Here is a 25,376-nt window from a genome sequence, read left to right on the forward strand (position 1 = left end):
TTCCTCTTACAGAGCTCCTATGCAAACACACAGACACTTGTTCTCTGCCTCTGGAATTACAAATATGTCACTTGGAAAGCAGCAATACTCTTTTGGACTTGTTTAACTTCACTTTCTTTACCTGTCTTTGAGAAGCCTCATACACACATTTAAAAAATACAACTTAGAAAGGTTTTAGTGATAGTGCATACTATCATTTGATTTTATTTCCCTTTTCTCTTCACCTTCACTAATAGAAGGAGTTACTGGCATGCTTCAAAAAGCTTACATTTGAATACTGTCTAAATCAGTGCAGACCCTTGACCAGCTTAATCTTTGCTTGCAAATGACAATGCAGTGAAACCAGAGGAAGAAAAAAATTACTTCCTCTCCTGTTGGAAACCTAATAAGTAGTTAGTCTGACCCAGTTTTCAATAAGAGAGATTTTCTGATGACCCGGCAGGAGTGACTATCTCCAGTCAAAGAAAGAGGAGGGTGAATTTAATCTTTCATGCCACTGGAATGGCAGCTGCTCTCAGCTCTGTCCGATTCTGTGAAGGTTGATGAAGATAGAGCTGGCTTTCAATGTAGAAAGAATTTTCCTTTTGAATATTCCAAACGAGAGCTTTGCACATGTGCCTCAAGAACTGATTGTCTAGGCTCCGACAGGAATGCAGCAGGAGAGGAGCGTATTTCATGCTTAAGACCAGAGAAGAGCCACGCAATACTCAGTGGATAAAAGGCTTGCAGTCCCAGCTGGGAAAAAGAGTCCCATTATCTCCCAGCTGCATAGACATTCCATACGGCTTGGTTCTGCCTGGATGCACAGCATGCCTGGCTGAGAGCTTGAAACAGAGTTCTGCAGAAAAATTGTAAAGATCCCGAGACATTTCCCTGGTAAGATCTGTAAGTACAAAATTGTGCTGTCTGCTGCAATGAGAATATTACTGGGCAAGCTGCAGCTTTTCTTCCTTTCAATGTCTTTGTATTAACATAACAGGTAAAAGCTGGGGTTGGGGGAGAAGTCACTGCTTTATTGATGCTGTGTTTCTATGATGTTGATGTTTAAAATGCATTTATTCCTTGTGTGGGAAAAATGTATTGAATCTGTATTCCGGGAGGTTAGGATCAAACCAGGGAAAGAAAGACTACAGGTATATTTTTCGGTGTTTCACTAGTCTTTGCTGCAGTAAAACTAATGGGCAAGACGGGATGACAGTGCTAATTCTGGGACTTTCAGATGGCTACACGCCCTTTCTGTAACAGCAGATGGGAAAATGTGATCACTAAACATTTTTTGTCCTTTTTTTTTTTTTTTTTTTTAAATCAAAGAGATGAGGGGTGGGGTTTGCAGTTTTCACCGGATGATTTAAAAGAATGGTTATAAAGTTTCCTAGGGGAGGATTTGGTAAGGGGAGCAAAGCAAGACTGGAGGTCATACGAGCTTACCAAATTTTGTCTGGCATTTTGCTTTATACCCAGCTTCAAGATAATAGCCTCTGGAGTTTCCTTTGCCATTTACACCAGTTAAGCTTGTCAGTATTAAGGTTCTTATAATACTTTATGAAAACTTTCAGAAGTTGATGACTTGGGAACAAAACTTTTAAGAGCTCTGAGATTAGACACGTATAACCCATTATGTTAATGGGATACTATAACATTGGGGTTTGGGGGGAAAATTGGAATTCATAGTTTTTGCTTCTCCAAATGAAAACTACTTATGTTTAAATAATCAGCATCCTGACTATGTCCTCTGAGAAACATTCACAGAATGACTAAATAGAAGTTATACTGAGAAAAAATAGACAAAACAGTAGAATCACACAGAATCAATTTGGAAAATGAGATATTCATAATTTTATCTACAGTGGTAATGTTTTCTGAAGATGTCTGTAAAAGAAGGAGCATATGCTGAATATTGAATTGCTTGTTTTGAGCAATTTTCATATATCAGATGGGTTTATCATCTTTTTATTGCTGTTGTTGAAGGTTTCACCAATTTATGTGCATTGTATTTTATAAGGAAAGAAGATGTTTAAGCAGACTCTTTTCCCTCCTCCTTCACACACATGTGTAAACATACGCGTGTTCACAAAACAAACATAAACATACAAAAATACTAACACAATTTGTGTAAAAAATCAGAAATACAGAAGCATTTCATCTTTGATGTTTCAGTGGAGTTTCTTTTTCTTTTTTTTTTCTTTTTTGTAGCAATAATCATGGCTGTGCAGTCCAAATATTTCAAATATATAAATGTGGAAACTTTTATATAAAGGTTTATATGAGGTTATACAAATGCATAACTTATCACATCTTATCAAAAAAGTCAATCATTTATAAACGACTTCATTGTGTTACTTCCTTTGAATATTTGTAGTGAAGGACCAGAATTTTTTTTTAGAATTTTTATGTAACTTTCCTTAATGAAAACAAATCCACTTGTTTATTTAGAAAAGGATTACATATTTTCTCTGAGTTTAGACCCCCCCCAAAAAAATCAATTATGTTGTGAAAAGAATGTGTGGTATATTAAATTGATTGCATACTTCTCAGTTGTGTTTTCTTTTTTAGTAAGTAAAAATGCTCAGTAGTATAATATTAAATTTGTACCTTTTAAATTCTTTTATGTGAGGAGAAGGAATGCAAAATATTTGCTTATTTATTCACTTACCTGTTTATTTTAATAGCATATTAATTGAAATGCAGAAGTATAAGTTCAACCCATTAAAAATGACTCAAACTATACATAAAAGTTCAAAAAGGAAACCCCATCACCTGTAAATAACAATCACAAAATTTGACAACTATCATTGGAGACATCCTGATGCCTAACTAAATTCAGATAGGGTGAGAGATAAATACTTTTGTAAGAACGGTTTCTTATTATACACCGTTTTAAAATTAATAAGAAATATTTAGATAATATAGTCAATAATAGATAGTCTTCTGTAAGAATGAGAAGTTATCCTACGCTTAAAAAAAACCAGAAATATTGGCCGGGCTCTGTGGCTCACACCTGTAATCCCAGCACGTTGGGAGGCCGAGGCAGGTGGATCACGAGGTCAAGAGACTGAGACCATCCTGACCAACATGGTGAAACCCCGTTTCTACTAAAAATACAAAAATTAGCTAGGCGTTGTGGCACATGCCTGCAGTCACAGCTACTCAGGAGGCTGAGGCATGAGAATCGCTTGAACCCGGGAGGCAGAGCTTGCAGTGAGCAGAGATGGCGCCACTGCACTCCAACCTGGGTGACAGAGTGAAACTCTGTCTCAAAAAAACAAAACAAAACAAAACAAAACAAAACAAAAAAAACAGAAATATTGAGTTTGATTTTAGATTTTAATTAAACTGAAAAAAGAGAAGTTGAAACAACATTGAAGAAATTGTTGAATTTCAGGTATAGATTTCTTTCCAAGGGAGATATTATGTCCAGAATAATACCCATATAGCCAAAAATTTTGAACATAGAAATAGTTTGAAGGTTTTTTTTTGGATGCACGTCTATGTAGTAAACAAACTTTTATAACCCTTGTTATGATAGTTAAATGCATTTGAAAGGTGCTTTGTTGTCATCAACTCTACCCATACCACCTGAATTTAAACTACATCAGTTTTACATTATAGAGTATGTACATTCTGGCTGAATTCCCACTATCTTAGACTAAACTTATTTCAAAATTGAAAGGAATTATTCTTTACCAACAAGCTTTTACTACCCAATTCACCATTCCTGCGTTTTTTACTTTTAATTATTTTTTGGGTTGTTAGATTTCACTAAGTAGTACCTCTCCACCAAAGAAATAGTCACAGGTGCAATATTTTCTGTGAGTTTGCATACTTGAACATGAATTTCTTTTGCCTTAGACATGCAGGATACATTATCTTTCTTGGATCAAGCTTAATTTTTTACTTTGGAAATGTGTAAATGTTTAAGCATTTTTGGAGACCCTTTCTGTATTGAAAGTTGTTTTGCAACATTTTTAGGTATGTCTGCAATTTCTGTCATTGAACGTGACTTGCATTTTTTCTGATAAATGCCTACGTGATTCTTTCGTTGTGTGTGTGTGTGTGTGTGTGTGTGTGTGTGTGTGTGTGTGTTTGTTTTTACAGAATATTCCTGGATTAGTTCCATTTTCATTAACATTTTTTGAGGTTTGCCCCATTGATTTAAGATTCTTTTATTTCAGAATTTGTTGTTGGACTATTTCTTTTTTGTCCCTTAACTGGGCGTGGCCAAATTGTGATTATCTTGCTTCTTTCTTTTCTTCAGGATCACCAGTTGTGTACATGTTGTATCTCATTTGTCTGCTTTCCACATCTTTCATATCCAAATTTCTTTTCAATTTCAATTGACAGATTGGTTATCTTCTTTACTTGAGAGCCACTTATTCTCTTGTTTGCCACTTGAATGAATAGTATAGCTTATAGTAAACCTATTAAGGCACAACCTTCGGTATTGTGATCTTGTAATACATGTTTCCTTCTCTCAACACTCTAGCAATTTCCTCAGTTGGAAGGTTTTTGGGCAATCTATATCCTCTGAAAGTAAGAGAAAAAGAAAGTACTTACCAGTTTTCTCTGATGTCCCCCAAAAGTCCATGTTTTTTAGCATTTGGCAACAATGGAAATGGGCTTCAAGTTGTGTTTTGGGGTTGTGTCCACTAACAGTTTCATTGAAGACAGAGGGTTTTTTGCTTTGTTTTTTATCCCCACCGCTACCACTGCTACCTTTTATATTTCTCCTTATTTTTTCTCTGGGACAATAGAGGAAATAAAAAAACATCTCTTTATTTAAGGAGTTTTAAGTAGCAGTCTTTCAGTTCGGAAGAATTCTTTGAATGAAAATTTTATTAGAATGTTGTTATTGTCAGTATTCATATTGAAAAGAGCTATTCTAGTTAAAACTGAGTTAATCTACATGGTGTGTTGTAGTATTAAACATTTATTATGGTAAAGACATAACACAGGACATAGTAGAGGAAAAAACAGAGTCATTGGGCATGCCTTCTGATAATGTCCCCTATTAGTCTATATTGATGAAGTCTGTGGCCTACTTAACTATTTTGCAATGAGTCCTAAGGTAATTTACAGAAACTTTACATCATAGTAACATGAATCAAAATCCGTAGACTCAAATTCTTTTTGAAAGTACACTGAGTATAAAACTTACATGTATTAGATTTACAATTAAATGAATAAATGAATGAATAAATAAATGATGTTCCTTAGATCTCAAATCCTTAAAAGAGGCAATAAAAGAACATGATGTGTCCTGTGAAGTGTTCTAAAAAACTAATGATCTTACTAAAAAACAAATCACATTTTCTCAAAGTCAATAAAATGATAGTGAGAGCAAAATTCAGGAGGCAAGCTCTTGAGCTGAAGCACCATGCACTGTAGCTTTCCTTCCCTATATCTAGCACAGAATAGCTCTGTGGTCTTAGGCAAGTTTCTTAGCCTCTTTATACCTCAGTTTTCCCATTCATAGTGGAGATAATATTAGTATTGACTTCACAGTATTGTCAAGAGAATTCAGCAGGTAAATATGTAAACAATCTTGGAAGAAAGCCTGACAATAAGCACTCTATGTGTTAGTTGTTTAGTTATTGTTATATTATTATTACTATTATAACATTTATATATGAGCCTTGGGATCAATGGGGTAAAAATAATATAAAACAATGAAAAGAATAAAATTACAATTATCATCTAATCAATTGTATTGGGTATTTAGTAGAGAATTAAATTTGGAGTGTAAATCATAAGTGGATATTAAAATAGAGCTCAGGGAAAATGGTGAGAAGATCTAGAGATGCTGGTCCCTGGATCCAACTAGATTAAAAATAGAAACGGTATTTCCGTATACACCGAGCAATTGGACCTGATCAAGAAAAAGGGTATATTTAATTTTCTGATTATAAAAGCAATGAACGGAAAGCATGAGAACAAATAAGCCAGCATTTCTTTCTTCAAAGAAAAACATCACAAATACTTGTACATTTCTTTCCTGTTGTTTTATGTTGTTGCTGTTGTTCTTTTTTTATGATAATGCCCTAATAAAGTAATGTATGCACCTGGAAACAACAACAATAAAATTTGAAATTGCAGAGAAGACAGTAAAATAAAAAATAAAAGACCTTTCCACTGTTTCCTGTCTCATTTCACAGAAATGTTTTCTATAGTTGATTTTATTGTAATTTTTTCCTTCTGGCCATCATTATGCATTTGAATAATATATTTGACTTCTATTGCAGAATTTATAAACTCAACATCATGTCTGCTGACTCCATTTTTTAAAAGATGGGCAGTTTTTTCTATTTTCACACTTTCACAAGACAATTTTAGGTGTTACATAAGTCTTTGAATTCTTTTGGCAGTAATGCACATATATATGTATATTTTTTGGTAAAGTGGGAAATTTTAAGTATTGAAGGAAGGACTAAATTTAATAATTACCAATTCCCATCCCTCAGAATTACCAAATGCTAAATTTTATTGGAGATTTAACGTTTTCATTATTCACAAAACAAAAATACTAATGTAATATATAATAAGGGCCTACATTGTAACTCTACCTAGTCCATTCCTCACTCTACATTACCATGAATTGTATATTTATATATAATTTTTATATATGTAAGCATATATAAAATATCATTTTAAAATATTATGGAAATGGTATCATACTGAAAACAAACTTATTTAACTAGTGTAACTCATTCCATATTAGACTATTTAGACTCATTCTTACAAATAAATACAGTTCTAGGATATATTTCACCTTATGTATTTTGTACTCTTATTATTTATTCTCTTATTGAGGGATATTAAATTTATTGAAAATATTCACTATCGCAATGTTCTATTATCACATGCATAGAAAACGTATACACATTAAATGAGATTTTCATTAAGAATATCAAGTCTGTGCTTCCTGTCAACAATTTCATGTTTGTTATTTCTAGTCTCAGAATTCCTATCTTTCAACAAATGTACTTAATTGATCTGCACCTATTATGACGTTGATCAAGTTGGACTTCTTATTTTTTTTTTTTTTTTTTTTTTTTTTTCAGACGGAGTCTCGCTCTGTCGCCCAGGCTGGAGTGCAGTGGCGCAATCTCGGCTCACTGCAAGCTCCGCCTCCCGGGTTCACGCCATTCTCCTGCCTCAGCCTCCCGAGTAGCTGGGACTACAGGCGCCCGCCCCTGCGCCCGGCTAATTTTTTCTTTTTTTAGTAGAGACGGGGTTTCACCATGGTCTCGATCTCCTGACCTTGTGATCCGCCCACCTCGGCCTCCCAAAGTGCTGGGATTACAGGCGTGAGCCACCACGCCCGGCCTGGACTTCTTATTTTATATTCAAGTAAAGTGTTTTTCAATAATCAGTGTTTTATTGGTTTGAGCAAATATTCTTTATTCATTTTTTCATCTTTTACTAGTTAAAAATGGTATACTCCCATTATCATATTTTAGTAAATAACTATTTTAACATAAAATATACTTTTATATTTTCAAATAAAGACTAAAGAGAGTATATCTTCACAAACAGGACAATGACTTGTTGAAATTTACTCTGAGATATTTCTCTCAGTGTTCATATTTGCACTATTTATTTTTAAACTGCCCCCAATATTTTTGTCAAGGTTTTTTTAGACTTATGACGTGATTTCCTGAGTTCTTTATTTACCATATTCTTGCTATTTATGTGCATCTCCTAGATTCTTTTCTTGTACTCTAAGACCATTTTAAGGTCATTCAAAAATTGTTTTAAACTCCCTTAAAAATTATTTGTTGAAAATAGCTTACGTTAGTCACATTCTAAAATAATACTGTAGTTTGTCAGAGCACTCTATGTGGATGATACTTTTCTCTCAACAATTTTTGCATATTCTGTTCCATGATCTTCTGGAATATAATTGTGCTCATCAGGGGACTGTTTATGATCTAATTATCACACTTTTGAAGATATATTCATCTTTTCACTCAGACAGATTTTAAGAATTTCTCTTTGTCATTGATTTCTTCAAGTTCACTACAATGTGAGTAGTTGTGGAGTTGTTTCAAATGTATCTCAGTGAGGCCTCTGCAAGCTCCTAAACCTTTCTTTGATTCTGAAAAATTCTCAGCTATTATATATTTCAATCTTGCATCTTTTAAATCCCTTTATTTTCTCCTTCAAGAATGCTAATTCATTATTTCTAGGCTTCTGTCTTTGATTTCTTTTCATGTCATTCATTTTCTGGTGTTGCAGTCAGTGTAATTTCTACCGATCTGTATTCTATACTTTTGTTTTTAAAAAATAGTTTTAATTTCTATAATTTATATTGTTCTTTTAAAAATTATCCTGCTATTGTGCTTATTCTTAATAGTTTTTCTCCCATTCTTAAGCTGTTGAAAAAATTTCAGTAAGTTTATTTTAAAGTTAGATTGTGATTGTTTTACTATTTTAATTTTTAGAGACAAATTTCTTTATTACTTATGTCTGCTGGATTTCCCTCATGGTGGTTCATTCTTCCTGGTGCTCATAACTTTTTTATGACAAATTTACTTTCAACAGATGTTGTTTTCTATGGGAGACCAACATTATTTGAGTTGCGTATGCTTTTGCATAGCATTGCATTGCTATTACTTCTACAGTGGCTCTACAAGTATCTCTGGTTCTGGACTATTTTATATGTGAATTTTTTGGCTTCAAATTATCTTACCAAACAGACAGAATGAATTTGGGCCCTACAACCCAAGAACATTCTGGGTTCTGACTGTCTTTTGGGGATTCTTTTTTCTACCCGATCACCAAGTTTCTATAAGGTCAGCTATGTCATGCAAAGGCCCACATTTTGGGAGGTTATTCCAACTTTATAATCTCCTTGCCAGTCTGAGTTTCTCTCCATTTGGTGCCTCTGAGGGCTTACCTCTTTAACATTTAACCTCGGTTATGTGTACTTCTTAAAGGGTTTTTATACTTATATAGCATTTGTATGTGTCTGTAGTGGAAAAGAAATCCTTCTGCATCACGTTGCATGGTGCCATGTACTTCCCTATACCTCCATGTTGACTGGACTTGTTCCCATCTGCTTTCCATCATTTAGAAAGTCATCAAACTTTCTCACTTGCTGGTATTTTATTTTTATCTGGTACTCTCATGGTTTCATGGAGTTATTTTGTTATAGGCAATGGAACATTTGCTTATTTTTTCTCTGGAAACATTGTCCAGTCTCAAGTATATAATCTAATAAGAAATGGTTAATGCCAATTGTATATGTCTTTCCATTGGCTCCACAAAGGTTACTGCAACAAATTAAAGTGCTTGGTTTAGTCCAATGAGAGAATATGTTAGGGAGTTCTAGAATTTAGTTAGAAAAGCAAGCCAGTGGATGTTATTAGTTTATATATTCTTTGGGACTGACAGCTCTATTAATTCCTTAAGTTTAATGGTGCGCAAATTCTTAAAATGTAGAAGCAATTATTCAAAAACTTTGTTAGCACAGCAATTCCTAGTGACACAGTACAAACTGAATGTTAAACGGACCATTTTTTTAAAGATGATTTCTGCTGAATAAAAGTGAGAATATTAGATGGATCCTTTTAAAAATCCTTTCTAAAAGTCTTCTTTTAAGGCAGGAAGGAGAGACTCAAATAAGATATTTGGTGAAGTTTCTAGTAATTTATCACTCGTGTGTAAGAGGCCAACATGAATGAGCTCTCAAAAGAATGTAGACATTTTATTTTCAATGACTTGTTGGTATATTGTTTCAAAGTTTAATTTATTTGGTTTCCCACATTTCTATGTCTAATGTGGTTGTGTAAGGAACTCTGTATGGAGACTGCTGAGCTATCTTTCTAAATAGCAGGAGTGCGATATACTTGCTGGAGTAGAGCTTTTAGTGAAACAACATGATTTTCCTTTCTGGCATCTAACAGGGCCTCCCAATCACTAAAGCACAATAAATGAAAGAGAAGGTCGGAAATCAGTTGCACTGCTAATTTTCTATCAGCAGAGTTAAGAATAAATTAAAGAATAGTCCTGCCGGGCGTGGTGGCTCACGCCTGTAATCCCAGCACTTTGGGAGGCCGAGGCGGGCGGATCACGAGATCAGGAGACCGAGACCATCCTGGCTAACACGGTGAAACACCGTCTCTACTAAAAAATACAAAAAATTAGCCTAGCGTGGTGGCAGGCGCCTGTAGTCCCAGCTACTCGGAAGGCTGAGGCAGGAGAATAGCATGAACCCTGGAGGTGGAGCTTACAGTGAGCCGAGATCGCGCCACTGCACTCCAGCCTGGGTGACAGAGCGAGACTCCAAAAACAAAACAAAACAAAACAAAATGTCCGTAAAGTTGTGTTGACATGAAAAAGTTTCTGTTATTCTAGACTTGGTAGAACGCACTATTTAAAAGTGGAACATGAAGGTGTTTTCTAGGCATTTAATGTCGTTAGTCAATTCCTAAACACGCTCAGTTGTGAATGTGTTGCTGACACGTAGAATTTTGACAGTCCTATATATAAATTTACCACAAAAGTATATGTTGAAAATAGTTCTATTAGAATTAGCCGGTGGTTATAAAATATATCTTTTTCAGAGGTGCCGACTTTACTTTTTTGTTGTTACTTTGTGCAGACTGTGCCTATGCGGTTTGTAGACAAGAGAAGGAAGCTTTCTACCCGCTTTCTTTAGGGCATTTAGGTGGCAAAAGCATTATTTTTACTGACATCACTCTTATTCTGTCTTTTGTCATGCAGATGTACAGAGTGATTATGCAATAAACAGAAACAACTTTCTCATAGAAAAAGAGAGACTGGAGTTTAAAGAAAAATAACCTATTCATTATGTGTAGTTCAACATAGGAAGCCAAACAGCAGTTTTTAAGAAATTACACACACAAGACGCAATGCCTGAGCCAATTGCCTTCACCATTAGGGGCTCCTTTTACTTATGAGGCAAAAGTCATTTTTCCAAAGAAACATGGAACAAAATCTTGAAGTTTCAAGATTCACATATATCTTCAGAAATCCAAAGATAATGTTATTCTTTGAGTATTAGCCCCTGGATATTATTTTCTTTTATGATTTTTTTCTACATGAAACTGTCTTCAATTCATACAAAAACTCTAGTTAATTCTGATTAATAATTTAACATACCAAATTATTAACATTAATAATATTTTATTCAACAATATATACTAGTAATGATTCCACAAATATTGGCTGAATACTATGTAATAGATGCTATTTCAGGCACTGGTGATGCAACTATGAACAAGACAGAGAAGAGTTCTGTTCCTGTAAAATTCACATTCTGATATGTATTCTAGAATTCAATTAAATATACATCTCTACCAAGTGGAAAGGAGGGCTAACATTGTTAATTTCAGTTCTTACCTGAGAAATGAGCATTAGAAGTCATTAAATTATTTAATTCCAAGATGATTATTTTAGTAAACTTGCATAGTGAGATACACCAAAAAGACTAAATAAAAAGAAACATATATTTACTAAGAATAATAATTACTCCTCTGTTTTTATAGATTATGATAGATTCTGGGTTTTTCAGAGGATTAACAAAAATAGGATCTCATATTATATACATGTTTATGGAATTTCCTAATCATATGCCCAACTCTTCACCTTAAAGTTACTCATTTTCATCAGGTGAATAGTACTTGTGGATTTACTAAGATGGCAAAATTTGTTCAAAATTTGCAAACTACACAAAATTATTTAATAACCATGGTAAGTTACTATGTATATAACAAGTGAAGGAAATTAATAACCAGCAGAATATTGTTTAATACATTTTTCCAATTATAAAATCATATATGTTTATTACACAAAATTTGGAGAAGACAAAGTATGCATAGATTGTTATTCTATTACTCTGCATATGGCATCATTTCAGTAATCATGTGTATGTATATGTACATTTAAAATACAAAATTGAGATGAATGTGTATGTTCTGCTTTATAGCTTGTTTTTATTAATTAACATCTTATAAACATTCTCAAGTATCATTAAATATTCTACTAATGCTGAAGGATTTTTCACCAGATAGGTGTTACCTGTTTACTCAAACCAATAACCTATTGTTAGATATTTATCTTTTACACAATTTATTGAACAATGCTATGATACATATCCTTGTACCTGAATCTTATAATATGTGTCTGATTATTTCTTAAAAACTAATTTCTAGTAGTACAATTTCCATGTCAAATTGTGGGATTTTAAAAATGTGAGTGTGTATGTTACTAAATTGTCCTTTAGGAAGACAGCTCCCTCTGTACTTTCAGGCAGGTGAATACTCTTTGTGATCATCCCTGTAAATACTAAATATTATTAATTGTGAATACTCTCTGATTGGATTACAAAGCAAATACGCAGATAACAGTATTTCAGTATTGCTCTCTATTACATTTTTGAAAATACATGCCTGAATAAATATTTAATGAGTGCTTGAACCATTTGTATCTGCTCATTTTGCTGAAGTCAGCCCTTGTCCTTTGTTTATTCTTTTGATATTTTACATTTTTTTTTATGCTCAGGAAGTTCATCATATATCGATGAGATAACTTGTAATTTTCACTTTTCTTCAAGTTTATAAGACATTTAACTTATTATATTTTAAGTGTGAAACCTTGGAAAATGTTTTATAAATTATTTGAACCTCGGTGTTCAAATGTACACAGTGCAGCTGGTAATACCTGATCTGGCTTTCACAAACTCAGAAGGGTCAGATGAAAACTGAAATAGTTAATGTTTCTAAATGTATTTTTATAGCTATAAGTAGTATACAGTTATTGTTCTAGTCTTATTAAAGATAAATCAGTGTTTGTCCTAAATTGCAAGTCGAGTCATGAGAAAGTCTACAACTTAAAGTTTTCTAAATATAGGTCCAATGTTATCAACTTTTTAGCTCCGGCACCAACAGCGTCTGGCCTGTGGTGTGTGCTCATTAAGTGCCTGCTTAATGAATGTAGACTCTAAGTATACTAGAGAAACATAAATCCAAATACCTCTGTGCTCATTCCAAGTATGCTATTACAGTGTCATCTAAATCTAATGGTGAACAAAATAGCACATATTAAAATGATAATTAATGTTAAACTTCAATTTATGTCTCTGCCCTTGGCAACCATGGTAATCCACTCCATGATGAAGCAGTCAGGATATTTAAGTAGTTATTTATTTCATCACTACAAATTGTATTTGAGACCTGTGTTTTGGAGGTAATCTATATTGTTGGCTTTTCAGGAATTTGGTATGTTAGGGAAATTCAGGACTGCATATAGGGAATAAGGAATAGGTTTTAGGATAAAAAGAAATTGTAATCATCCCTGAATTAAGAAATAATTTATACATTGCAGAGAGGTAAAGTATACACAAAGTGTGTGATATTTTCTTCTTCAAAAACCTTTCCAAAATGTGAGATATATAACTTGCTTTTCCAGATGCTCAGAACAAGAAAGAACTTACTTTTGTTTTAACTTGCATTTAAGTTACCATAACACATGATTTTAGCATTTGATGTTATTTGACTTTGGCAGAACATAATTAAATAAGGTGTTTGACTTGCCAAAGAGAGTTTTAGAAATAAATTTGTGTTTGATTTAGATCTGAGGCCAGGTGTTCAAGACCAGCTTGGGCGACAAAGTGAAACTCACACCTGTAAAACACAAACACACACACACAAACACAATCTCTCTCTCTCTCTCTCTCTCTCTCTCTCTCTCTCTCTCTCTCTCTCTCTCAAACTTTGGCATATTTGGTAATAAATATTAAAGCCGTGAAACAAACATGTTTTACTTATAGCTTAGAATGACCACACTTATTAAACAAGTTAATACACATTATGCTGCAATGACAAACCACACCCCAAATCTTAGGAGTCTGAAACAAAGATTTCTTTGTGTACAACTGTGAGGCAACTGTCCTTTATGAGAATGGTGGTGTTATAATACCATATGAATACATGTTTCCACAGTTTCAGTAAAGAGGTAGTTCTAGAGACTTTCAGTGGCAACTAAACACTTTCACCCAGAAGTGATACATCTCACTTGAATTCACATTTCATTGGTTGAAGCAAAACACTCAAGAGAGTGAGTGAAGAAGTGAAATTCCTTATGTGCCTAGAAAGAGGTGAATGAGACATACTGGTGAATGACAACAGCATCTATGACTGAGTTTGCTAACAAGAAGTTGTTTACCTGGCCCTTGTCCTCATTAACAAATCAACTTCAGTTGTGTGAAGCAATCTCACTCAATACCACAGGTAGCATTTTAGTTTTGTTTTGTTTTGATCTGTTTTATTGAGAGATACATTTTCAACTCTTTGTACATATTGAGCAGTAAATCAACTTTTTTCCTGCTAAAAAGTTACTCAATGGCCACCTCATCCATTACATTTTTCCTTACTGAATGATTGATGAATTTAGTAACTATTTATCTGGATCTATCCACCCCATTTAAAACTCTGGAGTGTCATGGCTTAGAGATACACACTGTCCTCATAAACCTTAGGGCACTTTGAGGAAATGTACTTGAATTAAATTGCTACATAAAATATCATGTAAGTGCCCACAAAGAACAGGTACTTAAGAGCATGCAATGACCAAGTGAGGAAAGTCAGTGAAAGCTTCCATAGGGAAGTGATGAGTAGGCACAGGCTAGTTCCATGTGAGGAGAAACTGTTCTCATGGAAAGAAGAGTAGATGAGGGGAGGGGATATGGCAGGAGCGAGGGACTGAAAAAGCCAAGGTTGAAGTCCTGGGGGATCAGAGATCCAGGTGACAGAAGAGGTTAAAGAAGTACGAGAAGCTGACCAAGAGGTTTCTGCAGCCCATGCTAAGCCTTTGAATTTTTTCTTAACAAAATAGAGGAGCTACTGGTGATTTTTGAGAATGAAGTAATACAGTCAGACCTAGGCATTGAAATAATCATCCTGTCTAGTATGTGGCGAACATCATTTTTTCTTATTCAGGTATGTGGCATTGGGCAGACAGGGAACCCAGGAAGGAAATGAATAGGCAAGGAGAAAATATGCGTCAATCTGGACTATCTTCTGTTTTGACGACAAGACAAAACTTGCTCCGAATTTCACAAACTCTGAATTTTTGTGCTTTTTTTCACATAAGCTGTTATTCATAATATTCAATTGAAACAATTGGAAACAAGTAAAACAATGTTTTGTTAATTTTTAAAGTACAAATGCAAAGTAAAAAGATTGGAAAATATATAAAATAATAACAGAAAAATGAAATCATATATAATACATGCTCCCAAAAATTACTCCTGAGTATTTTCCTGAATTTTATGTTTTAAGGAAAACAAAAGTTCTAATGTTTTTATTCTGAAGAAGTGTTTATAAAATATATAGTCTTGTATACTCAGAATGAAATATATAATATACATAAATATACAGAAGGAAATGTATGCATATTTCATTGTGAGAAAGATTTTATAAAAATATAATATGAAAATATAAAAATGTATATATATAAATATATAATAATATATTATAAAATATAATGTGATATTCTCACTGTGGTAGATAATCTCCAAACATGGCCACCAACGATTCCTCCCCTCCTAGTATACACAGGCCATTCCTCCCTTTAAAAAGTAGTATCTATTTCCTTCTCTCTAACTGAGACCTGCCCTCATGATTTTTTTTCGAACAATAGAATTGGTGGAAGTACAGCTGTGCCAATTCTTAGCCCTTCAAAGACCAAGCAGCTTCTGCTTCCATGTTCTTGGAGCCCAAACCCTATGCAGGAAGGAAGTCGGGGTATGTACTGAAAAGAGAGGCTTATAGAATACCCGTAAGATGAAACACCACATGAAGAGAGAGACCACAAGGACTCTCCAGCCAAGGGTCTTCACCTAGGCATGCAAGAGAGGCTTCCTTGGATCCTTTAGTCCAGTTGTGAAATGGTGACACTACCTGGATACAAAGAACAGTCCAGTGAACCCACAGAACTTTGAGAAATAATGAATCGTTGTTGTTTTAACCACTAGGTTGTGAAGTGGTTTGTTATGTAGTCTTCAATAAATAAAATAGCCACTTTTTCAGTTTTTATAAGGAAAATAAAATGCTATGAAGTGTCTTTGAGTTTTCTACTTTGCTCCTTGCAGACCCTTAATTTATTCATCCTATAAAAAATATACCCAGACATGTCTCTGAAAGTTGTGTGTTGGTTAATTTTGAATTTAAAAGTCTTTAAAATTATAAACTCTGCAATCAGACCAGGCAAATGAAAAAAATATAGATGGGAAATTCCTGTTAAATTCGTTTTCACTTTGATGTGTATGATATGCGCAGAATTAGTTGGAATTACTGGAATTTTGAACAAAGACCAATATATAAGAAATACGTGCTGATTTTGGCCTTCACGGATAAAAATATGAAGAGCAAGGCAGATTCACAGATATCCATATGCTTAGAGTCAAGAATGTAGCTGACTTCCTTTTATTCTTAAAAACCTTTATAAATGTCTTAAGCGATTTATGGTACACTGTGGACTTGAGTGTTACTTTTATATCGGGTTATAAATAATGTTGGCTAGGAGTCTATCCAATGAACTTTCCCTTTTACTTCACATATTCTCTGGGCTCATGGTTAGCCAGAACAATTTAGAAGCCAAAAACGTCATCAAAATTATCACATGCCTTTTTATTGCATGGTGGGATTATTTTGTTTTGCTGACATATAACATTTTGGTCAATAATGATAATAACAATAAAACAGCATTGAGTTACTCAAATATTAGTTGGGGCTCTTCAGAGAAGTAGAACCTATAGCACCACATATCTATCTATCTCTCTCGCTCTCTCTCTCTATAGATAGATAGATAGATAGATAGATAGATAGATAGATAGATAGATGATAGATAGATAGATAGATAGATAGATATGAATTTGTCCTTTCTCCATTTTTTGTTTTATTAAGGATCTCAGTGGATTGCATGATACCTACATTGGAAATGGCAATCTACTTTACTGAGTCCCCTGATTCAAACGCTAATTTTATCTGGAAACACCTTCACAGACACGTCCAAAATAATATTTAATGTGAGCACCTCATAGACTAGTGAAGTTGACACATAAATGTAATTATCATAATGATACTAGTAAGAGAAATTCAGTTGACCTTGCTGATAAATAGGTATTTTTCACACAAAAGCCAGAAAATGGTCATAAAATATGTCATATGATTTAAATTATAATTGTTGAGTACCCATTTCAAAATGTTATTGTTCATTTGAAGACTAAATTTTAAATTGGTTCTACTTTATAGGTAATTATGACATGACTGAATATTTATTCATGGCAAACCCAGGCTCATTCATTTGCAATTGCCATTCATGTAGATGTCAAAGATGCCACTTTTTATTGCACATATTGTGAGAGGGTAAAACAAATAACCTTTCCTCCTTAAAATTGGATTGCTCATTCAATGTGTCATTAATCATATTTTAAACTCCAAAAGATCAAAGTAAAATGGCTCTGAGTTTTAAATTTTCCAGGGTGACAAAAGCTGAACAGTTTATTAATGTTTGACCACGCTCCAGGTGTGGTGGCTAATTTCTGAAGATGATGTTCCTCTCTGTTCGATTACCTTTCAGCTCTCATGGTAGGTGCTAATGTGTGTAATTAGCATGATCTCAGAGTTGTGACCTGAATGACAGACCAATATCTATAAAGGCTGTGGCCCAACCAGGTTAGAATAATACCAAATTTATATGCAAGGAATTGAGCTGGTGAAGAGGTTACTGAAAGAAGTTAGGTCTAGATTGGGGTTTCAAAATAAATCACCTGAAATTATTTAAGAGTATAACTCAGACCCCCCAAAAGTCACCTCCATCTGAAAGGTTTAGATTTGGATTCTCTAGTTGTTATGATAAATATAATTAAGGCTCAGGGTGTTAATGTCAGTGTTATGCAGAAAATTACCCTAGATATAGATAGCTCCCAGCATCTACATCCTGTTTTCAAATTTATTTCTAATAAAAAGAATTTAACCCATTTGAGGTGAAAAAATTCCTTAGAGAATAAATGTTTTTTAAACTTGGGTAGTAATAGAATAAAATATAGAGATATATATGACATATATCAAACCCATGGTATTACAGGTTGTGTATCCCTTATCCAAAATGCTTGAGACCAAAAATGTTTTAGAGTTTGAAATTTTCTGGATTTTGGAATATTTGCATATACATAATGAGATATCCTACGGAATGGGACCCAAGTCTAAAAACAAAATCCATTTGTATTTTATATAAGTCTTACACATATAACCTGAATGCAATTTTATACAGTATTTTTAATCATTTTGAGCAGGAAACAAAGTTTTGACTACATTTTGACTGTGATATGTCACATGAGGTCAGGTGTGGAATTTTTCAGTTTGGAGTCCTGTTGGTGCTCAAAAAATTATAGATCTTGAAGTGTTTCAGATTTTGGATATTGAGCTTGTGAGTGTTCAAACTGTAATATCGTTAAACTATTTAGAATTAAGTTTGTATTAATTAGAATCATTTCTACATCTTTGGTGTAAAAAGTGCTTGTTATATTTAAGACTCTGAGGAGTCTTTACCAGATTTGATTTGTGTTTGCACTTTTAATTTTGTAATTAAATAGCTGATTTTGGACTTACCCGTTAAAGTTGAAAAGTACTGTATATAAAAATTAACTAACTTTTTAGAAAAAGTTTTGAAATATTTAAAAGAAGTTAAGATTTACTATTTTATAAGGGTAAATACAAGAATTAAATGCTTAGGTTTTTCTTGTTAAGGACAGGGCCTACTGTTAATTTGTCAGATTGTGTAGATACTTTAAGAGAACATAATAATTCATTTTTAGAATTACCATTTAAAATATTTAAAGAAATTGTAATAAAGTAAGTCAAAAGTCCTAATTGTTTATGTGTGTTTAGTCTGTTCAACATGAAATAATTGAATTTTAACTGTGGCAAAAGAGAATAAGGTTTTTCTTGTTTTAATAAGATTATAAAAAGAATAACAGACATACAAATTAAGCTGAAAAGTTTAAATTTTAATTTTAAATGCATTTGCATTTGAAATTTTAATAAATTTGATATTATGATCCCCAATGAGCACTGAGGTTCTAAGGGGATTCAAGGGACTTGCCTGAGACTACAGAGAAGCAATTCACATACAGATTTTCATATACGAATCCAGTGGCTGTGGTTTCCACATTCATTCTCAAAAAATCAAAGTACCTTTTTGGAGATGCATGCAAAATTGTTGAGGAAAATAAGGTAATATTCGGAATATAGTTTCTAATCTTTTATTGTTAATTTTCTTGTTTACAATTTACCAAGGCAAAAAAGAAACACTTTTAAAATGTCAAAATAATATAAATAAGATATTATCTACCAATAAGATATTATCTACCATTGTTTTCCTATTCCCAGCTTAATAAACAAGTTTATCTGTGTGGTAATAATTTTTAACTTTAAACAGAGCCAGTAGCTCTTCTATTACTTTGGAGTTTTTAGAAGATACAGTTATTTTGAGTTTGCATTCACACATATTCTAATTTAGAATACATAAAAATTTACTTTATATTATTTATTTCCTCTTAACATATTTGCAAAGGTTTAGTTATATCTGCAAAAATGATATATTTTTTATTCTTCTATTTTTACCCAAATTGTTGATGATCTTCTGAGATCCATCTGAGCAGACAAGGAAGAGATACATACTTGTATTTATATACACACTCATAGTTGGTATGTGTATACAACCTGATTAGCTTCTTGACAAAGAAACTAAAAAGCGATTTAATTTTTAAATGCCTCTCCCCATACTCTATCCTTTTATTATAATTTTTAAGTCTTTAATTAGTTTTACATATCTCTTCTATATACAGGTCTTTGTAGCTGGGTCCCCACTGCTGAGTCAGTTTTGAATTACCTATCGATCTTGTCTTAAAATTGTTGTCCAGTTAGTGGAGCATTTATTTATCAGCTTTCTCATTATGCTTGAATATTCTACATGGCCAAATATATATCTGACCAATGTCCTTCTTTAGGAACAGTGCTTTATGTTTTTCACATCGGATATTTACATCAGGTGCATTCAAAAGGCAGTGAACCAAGTCCTATAAAAACAGATAGAAGAATTACATTAAGTATTAATGTCAGAAAAAGAGAATTGCTTTTTGATTTAGGATATGTAAATAGTCAATCGTATTAAAAGATTGACTTTAAAACATACCCAACTCTGCTAAACAACAGAAGAATCTATTCTTTTTTTGATTGAAGAAACCACATAAAACAGGTATACCATCATGGGGAAAGTAGGTACTTTCTATACTATTGTCAAAAGACAAAAATTGCCTCTTGATTTAGGATTCCATAAACTTTTATGGAGGTGTGCGTGACTGGAAGACATCAATACCGTGCATTGTTCCTTGACAGTGGGCTAGGCACATATTCTAACCTTTGAATATTTCTAAAATAGTATCTTTCAAATCTGGCAAATTTGGGGAAAAAGAAATTCCTTATATAGTTGAAGCTTGAAGGAAGGTGATGTATGTTGTAATGGGTTTGCTGAGATTTTCACTTAATATTCAGCAGCCCTGAGACGTTTTCTTATCTTCTACTCCAAGTCAGTACTTTGAAAAAAAAAATATGAGGAGTAGGTTTGACAACGTTGTCAGGATTGTGATTGAGATGAAGCTAGAACGATGTGCAATTTAAGTCTTCCCAGGCCCTGATTCTAATCTACATCTGATTTCATGACCTCTGCTGCATTCCTCTGTCATGAGAAGAGCAGGGACTCAGTCCAATGATAGAATCAACCTTACCCTTCAGTTAATTAGAAGGGTCAGTAGTAAAAAACTCAAATTTTGGAGTCAGGCACACCTGGATTTGAATACTGATCAGATGAACCACTTACTACACGATGGGCCAGAGACATACACTTTGATTTCACTGGCCTCGTTTTTCCTATGTGTAAAATTGAGAAATAATAGTTGTCCTACCTCATATGACTGTATGGAGGATTAAGTGAGATTATTGAATCTAAAAGTCTTAGCACAATGTCTGACATACAGAAATTAGTAGTGAATTTCAGCTAGTGTAACATTATTAAAATTATTATGAATGAGGGACTATTGTAGATGTTATACAGAAAGTGGTACCACCTGGGGACATATAGTGACTCCCAATGCTATTTAGCTCGTTTCTATTGTATATGCATCACATACAGTTCAAATTAGTAACAATCACAGCAAGAACAACCACCACTTGATATAGTTTCAGGCACTTTCCTTAGTACTTTAGGCTAACATATTTAATTCTCATAAAAACTCAAAGGATATGTGGTATTATTCCCCATTTTACAGAAAAGTAGAATGAGATTCAGAGATATAAAGTAAAATGCTCAAGTAGAAAAAACAGCTGTTAGATTTTAAAGTCAGAATTCAAAACCAGCCAGGCTTTTGCCAAAATTAATGCTTTTTATCACCACATTCTTAATTCCCAAAAAGAGCACCAAGCACTCTAGGATGCAGCAGTGAATTCAGAGAAGGATCATAGGATGTAATTAAATATTCTGGTGAAACAGTGATGCTCAACATCTGTCAACTACAGAATGTGAGGTAGTTTCATTTCAACACATATCTTATTAAATTTCTTTCAATATCATATATTTGTTAAAGCTGGGTTTCCAGTGGATGTCATGATAAAAAGCAAATACTGTGTGAAATCAGTGTAGAACAGGAAATGAGGCTGGAAAATCTTATTCTAAGTTTTGAAAAGTTGTGCTGTGCCCAACGGAAGTATGCTTGTTAAAAGTAGAAGTGGGTACTTAAGAATAAAATAAGAATGCTATTTTTTCTCCAATTTATACATATTATATTTTTAAAGCATCCTGTAAGTTGTTTGAATATAATTTCTTTGAACTAAAATACTTAAAAATTGAACTCTTTATAGTTATTTTTGCCCTGGGGGTGCCATAAAAATGATTGATCCACTAAGGAGATAGTGATACGAATAAGCTGGGGAACCTCTGAACTACATTATTCGGCTTCTCAGGGAAATACGTAGAATGTAAGGATCAGTTCATCAAACCTCATTAACCACTTGTTACTTCTCTAGTACTTAGAGATTCTTTCTAAAAGAGTGCACAGTATAATAAGAAAGATAGCCACTGTATTAATCAGGGTCCTCCAGAGAGACAGAATCAGTAAGGTATGTGTATTGATATTACGACAGAAGTTTATGATTATGGAGACTGAAAAGTCCCAGGACAGAGCCCTTGGGATGATGGTAGCCTGACTCAGTAGTATTTGAACTGGGTAGTTCAAATGTCCCAAAACCAGGAAAGCCCATGGTTCAACTCTCAGTCTCAAGCCAAAAACCTGAGAACCTGGAGTGCCTCTGGTGTAAGTCCAAAAGCTAGAGTTTCAATGTCAGAGGCAGGAGACTAGGATAGCCCAGCTCTGGAGGCAGAGACCATTTCACATTTTCAGTTTTTGTTCCATCCAGGCCCCCAGCCAATAGGATTGTGCCCACCCACCCACTTTGAGGACAGATCTTTCCCTTAGTTCACTCAGACTCACATGCTAATTCCTTCTGGAAACGTCCTTGCAGACACGCCTAAAAATAATGCTTTACTAGTTCTCCAGGTATCATCTAATCCAATCAGATGGATCTCTAAAATTAACCATCACAGACAAAAAGTCTAGGCCGGGCGCAATGGCTCACGCCTGTAATCCCAGCACTTTGGGAGGCCGAGGCGGGCGGATCACCTGAGGTCGGAGTTGGAGACCAGCCTGACCAACACGGAGAAACCCCGTCTCTACTAAAAATACAAAATTAGCTGGGCGTGGTGGCACATGCCTGTAATCCCAGCTACTAGGGAGGCTGAGGCAGGAGAATCACTTGAACCTGGGAGGCGGAGGTTACGGTGAGCCGAGATCGCACCATTGCACTCCAGCCTGGGCAATAAGAGTGAAACTCCGTCTCAAAAAAAAAAAAAAAAAAAAAAAAGTCTATACTAAAATACAGTGCGTGAAACAAATTTCCAAGGGGCCAGACTCCCAGGCAGGTCACATAAATATTCAAAAGGCCATAGCATTAAGAAATGAGAGGAAGTTGTATTGGGTAGAAAAGCAAACATAAGAAATTTTCCAGAAGAGATGAATGAGAGAGATCAAAATGCATGCTATTTATAGAATAATGAGTATGGTAATAATGGAGTACCCACTAATTACACTAGCACTTATTAAATACTTGTTACATTCTAGGCAATGCATTAGGCACTGGGTTGTGAAGATGAAAGTCAGAGTGACTTTCCTCAGGCTCTGGCGTCTCTTGAGGATTCTGACAAGAAATAAGTATATTCAGGCAAATGGTAAGAGACGAGATTGGAAAGCATGGCTGGGTTAGAAGTAATATATTGTCTGTAACTTCTAAAGAGGCCAGGGACTTTTAGAATAATTAACACAAGGTCTAATTACTTTGGATTAACTAGTAGCCAAATGCATTCACAAATATTGATATTATTCAAATTAGCTTCATCTTACTAAAAAAGACGCTGTATTTGTGTATCCTTCTGCCTAATAAATGAGAGGCATATGTATGTTTTTCCAGAATCATGACTTATTCAGTTTATGGTCTAATTATTGGTTGAGAAGATAAGTAAATAACAAATTATCATATGAAAAATGTGAGACTGGGAGTAATTAATGCAATAAAATAGATTGCTCAATATGCGAAAAACTTCATTGTAAATTCCAGGAAAAGGGCCTGATTTTTGAAGAAAGATGAAGTCATCAAAAGTCTTAAGGATTAAATTAAAAGATAATTTTAAACATTTACTGCTGTAGTATTTAAACTTAATGATTCTGGCACAATGAGACTATTGAATCTATGCTGCGATATATGTTTAAGAGGATGGACTCAGGTGGTTAGGATGTGATTATTACTGTCCTAGGTCCTATAGTTAAATCTGGATAGAATTCTAGTTTTCACTGAAGACCTCTCTTTAATCATAGACTGTATCAAGTTGCTGACACAATTCATGAATAGTCATATATAATGGTATCATGCTACTAAAACACATTAGTTAAATACTGTCACTCACTCAAATGGTATAGGAGAATCATCTTCCTAAGATATCTCTCCATGACTACAGTATGGGCACAGAGCGAGGACAATCCTGTCTCCCACCTGGTCACCATTCATTTATTTATTCATTGAGTAGAGATTTTCGTACACACAAGCAGCTACTGTGATAGCAGAAGTATTACAGAACTCAAAAGAGAAAGAGATGATTTCCAGCTGGGCAATCAGAGAAGTCTTTAAGAAGTAGGTGGCATTCAACTAAAGAATACACTCTTCAGTTATGTGTGGCTTGATGAGTATACACCATTACAATCGCAGACTTTGGCAAAACGGGAGGGTTGAAATAAGATAAAAGAAAGGAAAAGAGTGGTGGCAAAGGCAGGATGACTGGTAACATTAATTGAAGAATTCTTTATCTGTATTCACCAGTGTGGGCCTCTTTCCTATTTAGCCATCACATAACTTGAATGCACGTTGTCATTAACTTGCTTTATTCATCCTATGAATCAAGCCTTGGAGATGTGGAGAACTGAGTTTCTGTGTGTGGCAGAAAAGTAAAGAGATGAATAGAAGTAATGGCACAGAATAACATCCTCTTGCTTCTTCCACTGTTAATTCTATTCTGCCAGCAGATATTTAGCAGCTTTTTTGTGTTAAGTCCTATGTGGATACAAATTTAAGAGAAGACACATTTTCTTTCTCAAGGGGATGACAGGTCAATAGGAACACAGGGATCTGTCACAGATCATGATAAATGTAATAAATAAAAGAACATAAATATGGACACAGTAAAGTGGTAGACCAGAAGAGGCAAAAGATAATTATTGATAATAGTCAAGGAAGAATACTTCACAAAAGTGGTATTTTTAGTCTCCAGACATTGAGCAAAGACATTTTTTTGCTACGGTCATCCCATAAAATGACTCTCAATAATGAATAGAACAGGAAACAAAAAACTAAATTTCATTTTTAATGAAACACAAAAGAAAAAAGTCACACTAAAGTGCTTTCAAAGGAAGATAACTGCAAAAAGCAAGTGAATTACTGTGCAGACGCCCCTAGAAGTCTCAGAAGCTGGGACCAGCCTGCATCTTAGGAGGCAGTGGTAGGAATGCTTAACCTAAACTAGAGGGCTCGTCTGAAAGTCTGTCACTTAGACCTTCTTTTTCTCTCAACCTACGGGAGGTTGGAAAATATATGTAGAGAAATTGAGCTACAGGAGCTGCACAATTTCAGTTTTAAGACAGAAAAAAAAAAAGCAGAAAGCTAAGAGTTTATATGATCTTTCTGTTGAGAAGT

At 34.1% G+C, this 25,376-nt stretch overlaps 1 protein-coding gene across 6 annotated transcripts in view; it reads left to right on the forward strand.

Annotated features, from left to right (window-relative positions):
* Window positions 1-476: 476 nt before the first annotated feature.
* The window catches only part of CNTN6 (contactin 6), a 308,540-nt gene continuing 283,640 nt past the window's right edge, over window positions 477-25,376 (forward strand). For 3 of the 6 annotated variants that reach the window (XM_005547638.5, XM_074033771.1, XM_074033773.1), the window contains exon 1: window positions 477-885. The gene's annotated coding sequence lies outside the window, so the exon portion shown is untranslated. The remainder of the gene's footprint in view (window positions 886-25,376) is intronic. The other 3 variants (XM_005547637.5, XM_065538897.2, XM_065538898.2) reach the window with 1 other exon arrangement.

The sequence above is a fragment of the Macaca fascicularis genome, chromosome 2 (genome assembly GCF_037993035.2).
Source record: "Macaca fascicularis isolate 582-1 chromosome 2, T2T-MFA8v1.1".
Classification (NCBI taxonomy): Eukaryota; Metazoa; Chordata; class Mammalia; order Primates; family Cercopithecidae; genus Macaca; species Macaca fascicularis.